This window comes from Lontra canadensis, unplaced genomic scaffold (assembly GCF_010015895.1).
Source record: "Lontra canadensis isolate GAN:19392208 unplaced genomic scaffold, GSC_riverotter_1.0 scaffold3, whole genome shotgun sequence".
In the NCBI taxonomy this organism is placed as follows: domain Eukaryota; kingdom Metazoa; phylum Chordata; class Mammalia; order Carnivora; family Mustelidae; genus Lontra; species Lontra canadensis.
The window spans coordinates 55105302-55119882 of record NW_022630997.1 but is presented as its reverse complement, the minus strand read 5'-3'; positions in this window follow the sequence as shown (position 1 = coordinate 55119882).

The window sequence follows — 14581 nt, the reverse complement described above, 5'->3', positions numbered from 1 at the left end:
GAATCAGCCATACAGATAAGTCCTTCCTTATCAGGACAGTGTCAAAACATGTCTACAGAGAAAGAACTAAGAAGGAAGGTACAAAAAAACAATAAAAGGGGGGCAAGATTAGGATCTGCCTATTCCTAGAGTTTGTGCTCCTACAGAGTAACTATTCCTACAGAATGAGCAATCCCTGGTATCACATGTATATATTCAACCTTTCACAGGACAATGACAAATTCATAGGGACTCCTATACAACACCACTCAGAATACTCATGGTCACACACACACAGACACACAAGACTGAACTTCTGAAACAAATATTTTGTGGAGGCCGAGAAAATTAAGGCCATCCCAACTCAAGTTTAGCTGATGTAGGAAACAGAGGCAGAAGAAAATCATTAAAATTCCTTACCTACTGACAAGCCTTGAAACAGATAGACTGGCTCTCCCCTGGGGACTCAACTGCCCTCACCTTGAGGTTTTGCTAAGAACAATCCTAGCCTGACCAACCCCCTGCCCCAACAGGTCCGGCCAGGATCCTGTAAGTCTACTTTAACAATTCCTTTATCTCTAAACCTCCAAGGTAGTGTTGAGAATCATTCCCAAGCATATGGCCCACTGATATACATCTAAAGGGTCTCACGAGAAGATTTTTATTATTGGTGATAAATAACCTTTCTCCCAACAATAGCTAGCCCCTCAAGGTCCTGGAGACCTTGCTTCCTTAGAGACTTACATCATCCATAATCCTCTTTGTCCTCACCCACCGACGAGTCCACCTTTACTCTGCCTTTAAAAACTCTGACTTTAGTAATCTGGTTCAGGTCTCTGGTTCAGGGTCCAAGTCCCTACTCCACCTGGTATACTTGGGTCCAAACTTAAGCATGTCACCTTGGGGTCCAAGTCCCTATGCCACTGTGTCGGGTATACTTGGACCCAAGCTTAAGCTTGTCAAATAAACCCTCATGTGATTGTATCAGTGCTTGGCTCCTTGGTGGTCTCTCGGATGCGAAAACTCGGGCATAACAATTTCACTTTGACATTCAAGAAACCTGTTGAGTCATCTAAAATAAAATGTTAATAATGACACTGAATTGGTAACTAACTCTGGTTTTCAGGACCTTTGTTATACTCCAAAAACTTACTCACATTTTAAAAATAATTTTCTCCCTACATGCAAATGTGTACTTGATGAGGGATAAAGAAAAAGAAAACCCAACAGGTGAAACAAATTAAGTAATTTATTTAATTCTGATTATGTCTGCTAAATGCTTGGTTGAAGAGAAGAGATTCCATATAAATAATACAACCAATCCTTCACTAAGTCATCGATGTGAGTCATATTGGCTCTACTTATGAATTCAGCCCCAAACTGATTGTCATTTTTCTTGTCTGTGGTACTTTTGCTCCTTAGCACAAAAAGTTAAGAGTTGGTGTCAGAATAAAAAATCTCACATTATCATTATAAGGTAATAATGATAATGAATTAGCCTACTATTCTTATATCTTGGTCAAGTGATAGGTGATAGGAATAACAATGTATGAGATTTATGTTTAATATAATTTAGTGAACAAATGTCCATAATTTTCCTTCTATGGAAACACACCACCTAAGAAGCTTTGTACATTCAAGATATACTAATAATTATAATATCTAAATAAGAGGGGTATAAACATAGATTATAGTTGTAGCCAATGGGTTTCCTAATAGACTAGAATGAAAGCAAATAGTATATTGCCATTGTCATTAGTATTTCATAAAATACCAATTAATTATCCTTGGCCTTATACAGTTTTTCATGTTTTTTAAACTTTCGTTACATTTAAAAATTCAAATCAATTTGTTCTTACCTATAATTGCTTCTGAGTCACTAGATAATAGAGAAATATTAAAAAAAATAGGGACAACTCCATTGGGATCCTGTATATTTAATTATACAATAACTATTAAATAAAGATTTACAGTTCTTTAATCATAATTTAAAATAGTATAGCAGTATACACTTTAGGACAAGTCAACAGTGTCCTTTTGAGTTTTGATCCCAAGTAGGTCATCCCAAGGGTTTTGTCTGCATACAGCCAAACAGCCACCTGGTTGTGTAAGATGTCATTTGGTTGGCTCCCTTAACGATCCAAGTAGGTCACTGCACAATTGATTTGTATGCAATGCATTCAGATAAATTGAATAAATTTGCCAGTTCCATTATGTTTGCCCATTTTCCAACTGTCTCAGCTCATGTAACGTGTGCATAATTAAAAATTGAGGAACAATAGTTTGGGACACACCCCAAAGTTTAAATTTTTTTATAGTATGAATATATGAGTTACCTTGTATCTTATTAACTAAACAATGTCTTGCCTTAAAGAGTGTAAAAAACAACATAACTGTCTCACTGTTTTTTTGGAGGGAGAAAATCCTTATATTTTGACATAAAGAAGAAATAGCTACAAATACTAACATGGTATAAGCATACCATTTACTAGGCAATTTTCTGCACATTTTATTCATTACACTTATTATTGAATTGAATCCAACTATATGAAATGGATCTAATTATTGTCCTCATTTTATAGAGATGGGAACTAAGACATGGAGAGGTTAAGTAACTTTCTCAAAATCTCGCAGTTGTAATTGACAGATCTAGGATTTAGATCCCAACAGTTTGACTTTAGAGCTTGTGTCCTTAGCCATTAGCCAATACTCTCTCTTCCTTTGGCCTCCTTATACATTCCCTCTTGCTAAATTTAAGCTCCACTCAAGTTTCTAGAGAGACTTTTAACTACTACTATCCTTTTATCAATGTGCCTTCTTGCATATAGGTTTCCAGTAGGGATGGTCCAAAATATAATTGAGGGGAGAAGAAATGAGCTCAGTGATCAAAAAGGACTTTTATGGGGATGCCTGGGCGGCTCAGTGGCTTAAAGCCTCTGCCTTCAGCTCAGGTCATGATCTCAGGGTCCTGGGATGGAGCCCCATATCGGGCTCTCTGCTCAGCGGGGAGCCTGCTTCCCCCCCCACCTCTGTCTACCTCTCTACCTACTTGTGATCTCTGTCTGTAAATAAATAAATAAAATCCTTTTTTAAAAAAAATGATTTTTACAAATTAATATAAAAAGCTAACTAAAAAAAAGTAAAATTTCAAAACGTAGGAATGGCAAAGGTTTAGGGAAGTAAAAAATGGAAGTTGATGATTAGTTTCCCTGAACAAGAGGAAACGTAATCTCTCTGGATTTGAAAGAAAATAAAATGAGCAATTTAATGATCTACCTGAAATCGCTGAGGTAGCACAAAAACCCTCATTAAGCAATGTGAATCCCTAAAAATACCAACAACTGGCAAATCATGTTTTAACTGTATTTTTGAAATCCTGCAAATGGCATTTCAAGTGATATTGTCAGGGTATAGGATTCACAGTGGGGTAGAACTATATAGTCTGTTAGCTTTGTGGTGGTATGGTGATAAAGGTTTAACAACCAGCTGTGAGGGAGCAAGAGATCTCTGATTTGTAGCATGAGTTTACTGATTTGTGTGGAAAAAATGTTTCCACTATGACCAATTTCAAGCTGCGAACTTGACCTCACTGAATAGAGTTTAAATAGATATGTAAAAACACACTGTTTCACAGCATTTATCACACAGATAACATCAAGAACACAAATAATAGTAAAATGTACAATAGTGTGTTTTGAGCATTTATAAAATTTGTTCCTATATAATTTATTCATATTTCTATATAATTTAATTTTTAATAATAATCAGGTTGCAAAATTTTTGAAAATTTAATAAACAGTTCTTCTGAGTTGTTATAAACTAAAGCATCCCACTGCCACCCCCCAAAAAAAAAAGTTTAGATGACTTTGCAGGCCATGATGTCAAAAAATAAAAGTCAACTAAGTTTCCTAGGCCTGATATTAAGTAACTAATTATAGGTAGGACATATCACCAAGCTGTGTTACTCTGGGGTCCAAAAGCAAATTCTATATTCTAACCAATCACTGAGAAGGCAAAAATATTTATTAAGAATTTTCTCTTGGCCAAGAACATTCAATGTGTGGTAGAAAACTATTTTCCAGAATTGTTTTAACTGAAACAACTCAGTATTTAAAAATTCTATAATCATTGGAAAAGAAATATAGATTCACCATCACAAATTAAGTAACTAACTGAAAACACACCTCTGATTCTAAAAGAGACAGTGTGCTCATAGTATTGAAAGCCATGAACACTAGAGTTAGACAGCCTGGTTTTGAATCCTGGCTTATCATCTCTGTGGACGTGAGCAAATAACTGATTTGTGACTGTTTTGTCATTTGTAAAATGGAAATTAAAATAATATCTACTTCCAAGTAGTGTCAGGATTAAATAATTGATACGTATTAGTTCTGAGAATAGTACCTGGCACAGAGTAAATGCTTATTTGGTGACTGCATATCCCTAATGAGGGATAGAAGGTATGTCTTTTAGTATTTTTCTATTTCCTTTTCTCCCTAATAGACTAATCTTTTTTGTTCATTAATAATCCTATAGCAGTAATAATAACTGCCGTTTACTGAGCACCTATTTTTGCTAAACCTTTTATATGTGTGTGTGCATCTGCACATATATATGTGCGCATGAGTGTATTTGTATGTAGTTGCGTATAATTTAAAAGCAAACTTAAGAAAGACACTTTTAAAATATTTCTTTATTTTAGAGAGGGAGAGCAAGCACAAGTGGGAGGGGGAGAGAATCTCAAGCAGACTCTTCACTGAGTGCAGATTCCAATGCATTGCTCAATCCCAGGAAGCTGAGATCAGGATCTGAGCCAAAACTGAGTTGGACACTTAACCAACTGCACCACACAAGTACCCCAAGAAAGACACATTCTACCCCTTCTCTATAGGTGAGGAACAATGAGGTTTAGTGAGGTAACATGACTTTCACAGCTTACATAGCTAGTAAGTGGTGGAGATAACATTTCAAGGACACCAGTCACATTCTAATGAATTCGACTTTATCTGTAGAGACCCTATTTTCAAATAAGGTCACATTCTGAAGTATGAGGGGTTAGGACCTCAATATATGAATGGGGGGGACACAATTCAACCCACAACAGTGTTTACCCCTATACTTATTTTCTTATAATGACAAATTTGTTTGGTCTTTTGTTGTCTATCCATGGTCTTTTCTGAGCTTTCATTTTATAATGTATAGATTTGTAAAAAAGTGAAATTTTTAATCATTTACTTACATCTTACATTTTTTGAAGTAGATATGCAGTTATTTGCAAAATATGTGTAATGAAAAGGATAAATAAAATAATAAATGTGAAGATAAAAGAAGTACAGAAATATAAATCTGGAAGTTTCTTTTTGTTTTGTATGCAATATACTCTGCACAATAACTAGAGGTAAAGTGCAAACACAGATTATAATTATTTTAATATTTTAAAGGACTTTCAAAATTTTAAAGTAATTCTCTATAGTGATTTTAAAAATGGGCATTATTTCTAACGTTTTCTGTAGCCCTGTATATACATTTATTCAATCTATAAATAGTTACTGAGCACTTATTATGTCAGGAAATGTGTTACAGGTTAAACTAGTCTTGTTCCTAATTCTCATCACTGTTATTTCTCTCAAGAATTATAGACATGCAATAGGGGTGCCTGGGTGGCTCAGTTGGTACAGCTTCTGCCTTTGGCTCAGGTCATGACCCCAGGGTCCTGGAACAGAGCTCTATGCTGGGCTTCCTGCCCAGTGGTAAGCCTGCTTCTCCCTCATTCTCTGCCTCTTCTGCCCTCTCCCTTTGCCCTTCCCTCCTGCTCCTGTGCTCTCTCTCTCTCTCATGCTCTGCTCTCTCTCAAATAAATAAATAAAACCTTAAAAGAAATTAATAGATATGCAGTATGATTTTTTAAATATTTTCAAAGTATCTGATTTTGTGGCTTATTCTTCATAGATTTTCTTCCTCAAATTTGATCTTTCTTAATCAGATTAAATCTTTTCCATGCATGATTTTCCTAACCTTTTACTGATTATTATTCCATGCTTTTGAGAATCTATCGTTGCAGCATAACAAAGCATCATAAATAAAATAAAACTATTTTCCAATAGCGTCTGCATAAGCAGTTTTTAACTTTTGCATTCTGATTTTTGTGCCATAGTCACAACCTTCAACTTGAGATGTAAATCCATCTGTGTCCCCTGTAGTCTTCTACTTTCCCTCTCCAAACCTGCAAGTCACTAAAACTATGTTCCAGGTTTCTTCTGGCTCCCTCAATCCTCCTATATAAATCTGTATCTACAGAGAGCAGTTGGTAGGTTTCATGTATTTTGGCAGGCTTGCCGATGCATCTTAGATGCTTATTCTAGCAAGGGAGCACATATTCCAAATGACAATTCCATTTCAGCCTATAGATGCCTACCACACTCCTTCTCATTAAAGTGCTACAAACGACCCTATTTTTCTCTTCCTCAAAGGAGTAATACATGATTCCAAACACCTGCTGTTGCCAATGCCCTCCTCCTTGGTTGGTAAAGCAAGGAAAGTCAAGTCATCTTAAGAATGTACAAATTCAGGGGCGCCTGGGTGGCTCAGTCGTTAAGCGGCTGCCTTCAGCTCAGGTCATGATCCTAGTGTCATCTGGCCCCCTGCTCAGCGGGAAGCCTGTTTCTCCCTCTCCCTCTCCCCCTGCTTGTGTTCTCTCTCTGCCAAATAAACAAACAGATCTTTAAAAAAATGTACAAATTCACAATTAACTATACTGAATTTCAGATCTTTCTATTTTGTGGCAGGTTCTATATAATGTTAACCTCTTGGCATTAGTTTTGATTTCCTCTTAACTCTTTGAATCTTTTTTCTTTCTGAAGTGCTTTATAATCATAAATCTGATTTTCTTTATAATCATAAAGCACTTCAGAATTAATTTTTTCATAACATAATTTTTTTCATATTATTTAAGAAGGCTTTATCCTGATAAAAAAGCCAGTGTGTTGACAGGCCTTCTTTGATTCCCTCAGTTTCTCTCTTAGGAAAGCTAGGTTGTATGGATATGCGAGATAAAAAAGTAAACACCTGCTATCCCTGCCAGCAATTTAAATAGTTTCACTAAATTAATGCTTCTGGATTCCAAGTTGAAATTTTCTCCTTTAAAGCTGTTAGAGGACTGATTTGATGGAACTATTTCCTAGAAATCAAAAACTCATACAAACATTGCCTTCACTTTGCTTGACCATTTTACTTCCCTCCCAGATAATTTCCGTTAAAATTAAAACTGGGGTGCCTGGGTGGCTCAGTTGGTTAAGTATCTGCCTTTGACTGAAGTCGTGGTCTCCCGATCCTGTGATCAGGCCCAAGGAGGGGAGTTGGGAGTCTGCTTCTCCCTCTGCTTCCCCTGGCAACCCCCAGCTTGTGCTCTTTCTCAATCTCTCTCTTTCTCTCTCTCTCTCTCTCTCTCAAATAAATAAATAAATAAATAAATCTTTAAAAAAGTAACTAATTATTATAACTACTTTTGCTAGAATATCAAACTCATTTTTCCTTAGTAAACAAATAGTTATGTTAAATAATATTTGTCATTTAATGAATACTTACTGTGTTCCAGGTGCTCTATTTCATGTATCAAATTCTAGCATAGGTAGCTCTTACAATGTGTGCTGTAAGTGAAAATGATGTAATTCTAAATGCTTTCAAATATGAAAATGGTGACGCTGAGACTCAACATCAGACAGTAAGATTCCAGGTTCATGCTTTTAATCACTGATATACATGCATACAAGTAATTATATATTTAATTTTCATAATAACCTTGCAAGGCTAGTTATCCATAATTTAAAAATGAGGAAACTTAGGTAGAGAGAGGTTAGATACATTTCTAAGGGCCATCTGCCTATAAGTAGTAGATCTCAAATTCAAACCCAGGGTATGTTGATGTCTTTTACAAAGCACATTGCCTCTTGTAAAAATTTCCTTTATCCTAACTAAAGCTTGCCAAATAATAGTAAATAATCATTGTATCAGTCGTCTAATGGCAAAATAATCCTACATAACAAACAACCAGAAAAGCCCAATGAATACATTTTTTAAAAAATATGTTTATCTCACATGTCCATGTGGTTCTACTTACTTGAGCTGGGCTTGTTCATGCATTTGTACTCAGCAGTGGGTCAGGTAAACAAGTTTCTGATCCTGACTAAGCTGACTTGTGTCTTGGAATTGGGTGGCTGTCAACTGGTTTAGGATGGTATTGGTTATAATGACAGAAGCAATTTGGCTCTGCTAGCCTGAATATGCTCTAGTGGAAATGGCAGAAGTTCAAGAGAAAGAGTGGAAATATAAGATTCTTTTTCAACCGCCAGCTTATGTCATATCTGTTAACATCCCATTGTTCAAAGCAAGTCACTTGATTGGGTCCAGAATATCAGTGAGAGGACTGCAAGGTTACATGGTAAAAGGTGAAATATTGGAACCATAATACAATTATTCTGCTATAGTCATTGTCATTGGGACTAGATAAGTCATAGAATTATACATTAAGTTGTGTGTAAGAGCTGATTAGTAAACTTGCAGGAATTATGTGAGCCAGATTTTAAACCATTAGCTTGAAATCAGCACATAGTGGGAATATTTATGCCACAAAATAATCAAACACTACAAATCAGGGGTTTGTAGAGTCAGTGTACCAACACACTATTATATATATCTCAAATCTTTCAGTCTAATGCTTCTCCTATGTACAGAAAATTTCAAGTGATTATGTGATCAAGTTCCATTTCTACTTTACATCAAAGAAACAATATAAGCATTATGATCAGATTGTTATTTTGTTTTCTTTCCTTAGTTACCTTCTATGTATGCAAATAGCCTAAAATTAATGGTTCTAAAGATAGGTGGCTCATCATTTCCTGAGTAAGTACAGTAAGATAGTAATTGAGTAAACATCATCAAGGAAATTACTTATGAGTCTAAAGATTCCAATTTGCTAATTTTAAGGGTATTTTAATTCATTCATCCTGTGTTTTCAGCAAATCTGCTGTAGATAATCCCAGGGGCAGCATTCAGGTTATGAATTTTTGTAGAAAGTTCAAGCTATAATTTGGGCTGACCTAGGATCACAGATCATATGTGGAGCTCCTTTTATCACTCAAGGATTTGAGCATAGGGTGTCTTTTTCATAAGAAATAAAATAAAAATTCATTTTATTTCAGATACAAGTAAAAATGTTTCACAAACTGCAACTGATGAAGCTGAGAATGCAGAAAATGCAAATCTTTGTACCATTTTAGCCATTCCCCAAGTCTCTGGTACCCCACCATTGTCCATCAAACAGAAAAGAAGAAAAGGTGCCAATAGCTCATGATTTAAGAAATTATATAATATTAGAAACATTTGAAAATAACTATGGATTGGTGTTTTGCTTTCCTCAGTAGGTAAGGAACATATGAAGTAATTCTTCTTATCTGTGAAAATTCTAACTATAATAGTAAGTTGTGATACTGTTCCCAATATTTATTTCTTATTAAAAAGTAAAAACACTGAATTTGAGTACATAATCATATGTCCTCTCTCTTTCTTTCCTTTTTTTTTTTTTTTGTAGAATGTAAAGGTAAAGACTATGACTGAATCCAAACTGTTTCAGTTCAAATTTAAGCTCTGTGACTTTGAGCAAGTATTTAACCTTTCTATGGTCATTTTCTTCATCTGTAAAAAGTGGATAAAAATAGTTTCCACCTCATAGGTCATTATGAGTATTAAAAAATGAATACACATATAGTACTCAGAACAGTGCCTATAAATTCTTAAAATGTGTGCTATTGATATATATTACTCAAACCATTTTCATTCAAGTCGGTTTTTAAAAACTAGTTAACTCAAAAAATTTAATCATATCAGTTGTCATTATTTAAGATGTTCCTTTATTTTCAAAGATTTGTTTCATTTGTTATATCAGTACACTTTAGGAGTTTAAAGTTATAGTCTGAGGAAGGCATCAGCAGCTAAGTTTCAGGGTGAAGAAAAGAATATCAGACATTTCAGCTTTGAAGACCACCTATATTAATCTATACAGAAGTGTGTAATAAGACCATATGAAAGAAAACACGTGATATCTGTATCACTTATAATTCTATATCCCTGAAATTATAGGATATACCATAGGCCTAAGTATTCTTAATAATTGTCTTTGTTTTAGGTATCTTTTAGGTGTCTTTGTTTTAGGTATCTCTTAACTAGGAAAAAACTTAGATGTATTAGAATACTTGTGTTTTTGTCTTTTAATAACTATAACTTCACACTGAAGTCAATAAGAAAGTGTGAATTGTTATCTGTTCTTGGTATATGCCTGACAAAGTCCCAGAAGACATATGAGAAAAGATAAGAAAAGTCCTGGCAATGGAATGAATTACTATAAAAGGTGACTTTATAATTTTATAATGTATTAAGTAGAGATGTAAAAACCATTTATATTTTGTAAGCATGGAACTTAATTATATGGAATAGATAACTGGAAATCTTACATATACAAAAACATATATATCTCAATGAAAAACCCACTGAGGTAAAAATTGGCAATTGAAAAGTTATATTCTATAAAATGATTTTATCATACAGTGCTTCTATATAGAGCAAAATAGGTATAAGACTAGTGATGTTATTTATAAATCTTTTTGGGAAATCATGTGCTGTGGCAATATTAGACAGCATCTGTAAAGCAGATCCAGTTTATTTCTCTAGGCAGTATTTGAAGACATGGGTAGAAAGAAAATGATTAAGATTATAAACATGGAAACTGTTATACTCTTAATTAATATAAATATATATAAAGATATATTCTTATGTATATTTATATATTTTACAGAATATAAATTTATTCTTACATTTTAATTAAGAGAAATATGACCAATATTTATACTTATTGAAGATTAAATAGCCTTAGACATATTATTTCATGAAATATATTATTAGGAAATTATATAACTTCAATTTTAATTTAAAAATGAAAACATGACACAAACATTTAGAGACTAAACAACATAATACTAAATAACCAATGAGCCAATGAAGAAATGAAAGAAAAATTCAAAAAGTACATGGAGACAAATAAAAATAAAAATACAATGGTCCCAAATCCTTGGGACACAGCAAGAGCAGTTCTAGAGAGAAACTATAGATATAGGCTTACCTCAAGAAACAATGAATAACTGAAATAAATAATCTGATCTTGCACTCAAAGGAACTGTAAAAAGAAAAAAGTCCAAGGTCAGCACAAGGAAGGAAATAACAAAAATCAGAGCAGAAATAAATGAAATATCGACTAAAAAACAATAGAGAAGATCAATGTAGTCAACAGCTGATTCTTTGAAAAGATAACAAAATTGATAAACCTTTATCCAGACTCAACAAAAACAAAAACAGAAAGAGAGAACTCAAATAAAATCAGAAACAAAAGTAACAACTGACACCACAGAAATACAAAGGATTATGTGGCTACTACAAAAATTTATATGCTAAGAAATCAGACAACCTAGAAGAAATAGACAAATTCCTAGAAATACACAGTCTTCCAAAACTAAATCTTGCAGGTGGTGAAAAGAAGGGTCATATGCACCCCAATGTTCATAGCAGCAATGTCCACAATAGCCAAAATGTGGAAAGAGCTAAGATGCCCTTCAACAGATGAATGGATAAAGAAGATGTGGTCCATATGCACATGGAATATTATTCAGCCATCAGAAAGGTTGAATACCCAGCTTTTGCATCAGCATGGATGGGATGGAGATTATGCTTAAGTGAAATAAGCCAAACAGAGAAAGTCAATTATCTTATGGTTTCACTTATTTGTGGAACATAAGGAACATATGGAATACATATGCTATGTGTAAGGAATAGCTATAGGGAATAGCATAGAGAACATTAGGAGAAGGAAGGGAAAAATGAAGGGGAGAAATCAGAGTGGGAAATGAACCATGAGAGACTATGGACTCCAGGAAATGAACTGAGGGCTTTAGAAGGGAGGTGAGTAGGGGATGGGAGAGCCTGGTGATGGGTATTAAGGAGGGCACGGATTTCATGGGTGTTATGTCCAAACGATGAATCATGGAACACTATATCAAAAACTAATGGTGTACTGTATGGTGACTAACATAACACAATAAAAAAAGTAATTAATTAATTAATTAATTAATTTTAAAAAGAAAAATAAATCAGAAAGAAATAGAAAACTTGAATGGGCCAAGTACTAGTAATGAAATTGAATTGGTAATCAAAAACCTCCCAACAAACAAAGTCCAGGACAAGAGAGATCCTCATGCAGGTGAATTCTACCAAACACAGAAAGAAGAGTTAATACTTATTCTCCTCAAACTAACCCAAAAATTAAAAAAAAAGAAAAATAAAGTAAAGAAAAGCTTCCAAATACATTTCACAAGGCCAGCATTATCCTGATACTGAAACCAAAGACATTACTAAAAAAAGAAAATTATAGGGTAATATCTATTATGAATATAGATGTGAAAATCATTGACAAAATATTAGCAAACCAAATTCAACAATACATTAAAAAGATCATTTGCCATGATAAAGTAGGGTTTATTTTAGGAATGCAAGGATGAATACTCCCATATCAAAATTGCATAACACATAGAAATCATATGATCATCTCAATACATGCAAGAAAAGCATTTCACAAAATTTAATGTCCATTCGTGATAAAACCCTCAACAAAATGGGTTTAGAGGGAATATACTCTAATATATTAGAGACCATATATGAAAAACCCAGTTTTCCCCACAATATATATACCCACAGTATACAACATTATACTCAATATTGAAAAACTGGAAGCTTTTTCTCTAAGATTGGAAACAAACAAGGATTTCTGCTCTTACTATTTTTATTCAGCATATTACTGGAAGTCCTGGCCATAGCAGTCAGACAAGAAAAAGAAATAAAAGGCATCAAAATGTGCAAAGAAGTTAAACTGTCTCTATTTGCAGGTGACATGATACTATATATAGAAACCGTAAAAACTCTACCAAAAAATTACTAGAATAAATGAATTCAGTAAGTGTGTAGGGTACAAAATAAATACATAGAAATCATTTGCATCTCCTTTTCCTAAAGATTATTTCTTTGAGAGAAAGAGAGAGAGAATAAGTAAGGGAGGGTCACTGAGAGAAGAAGAGAAAGAGAATCTCAAACAGCCCTCCACTGAGCATGGAGCCTGATGCGGGGCTCAGTCTCATGATCCTGAGATCATGACCTAAGCTCAAGCCAGGAGTCAGATATTCAACCAAATGAGCCACCCAGCAACCCCCCCCAATTGCATTTCTGTATAGTAGTAACAAGCAAAAAGAGAAATTTGGAAAGTAATTCCGTTTATAACTGCACCAAAAAGAATAAAATACCTAGGAATAACTTAATCAAAGAGGTATAAGACCTGCACTCTAAAAACTATATAACATTGATGAAAGAAGTTGAAGATAATGCAAACAAATGGAAAAATATTCCATGCTCATAGATTGGAAGAATCAGTATTGTCAAAATGTCCATACTATGCAAAACAATCTACAGATTCAATGCAATCTCTATCAAAATACCAACACCTTTCCCACAGAACTAAAACAAATAATACTAAAATTTGTATGGAACCATAAGAGACCCAGTACAACGACAACAATTTTGAAGGTTGGAATTATCACAGTTCCAGATTTCATTACGTACTACAAAGCCATGGTAATCAAATCAATATGGTATTAGCACAAACATAGATATAGATCAATAGAATAGAATATAAAGCTGAGAAGCAACCCCACACTTACAACAGTCAATTTGTGACAAAGGAGATAAGAATATACAATGAAGAAAAGAAAGAATATTCAATAAATGATGCTAGGAAAACACAAGAGCTACATACAAAAAAAATAAACCTGGACTTTTATTACACTATACACAAAAATAAACTCCAAATAGAATAAAAGCATAAATGTGAGACCTAAAACCAAAAAACTGGAAGGAAAACATAGGCAGTAGTTCTTTGACGTTGGCCTTAGGAACATTTTTGTAGATACGCTTCTTCAGGCAAGGAAAAGAAAATAAATAAACTATTGGGACTACACCAAAATAAAAAAGTTTTACACAGATTAGGGAACCATTAATAAAATGAAAAGGCAACCTACCAAGTGGGAGAAGATATTTGCAAATGATATCTCTGATAAGGGGTTAATAAAATATGAAGAACTGATACAACTCAGTGTCCCCCAAACCCAAACAATCCATTTTTTTTAAAGATTTTATTTATTTATTTGACAGAGATCACAAGTAGGCAGAGAGGCAGGCAGAGAGAGAGAGAGGGAAGCAGGCTCCCTGCCGAGCAGAGAGCCAGATGCGAGACTCCATCCCAGGACCCTGAGATCACGACCTGAGCGGAAGGCAGCGGCCCAACCCACTGAGCCACCCAGGCGCCCCCAAACAATCCAATTTTAAAAATGGGCAGAGGACCTGAACAGATGTTTTTCCAAAGAAGACATGCAGACACTTACAAAGTAGTCAAAACCTAAGACTTTTTTTTCTCTACCACTTCAAATGCAAACTTAATTTGGATATATCGAGTTTC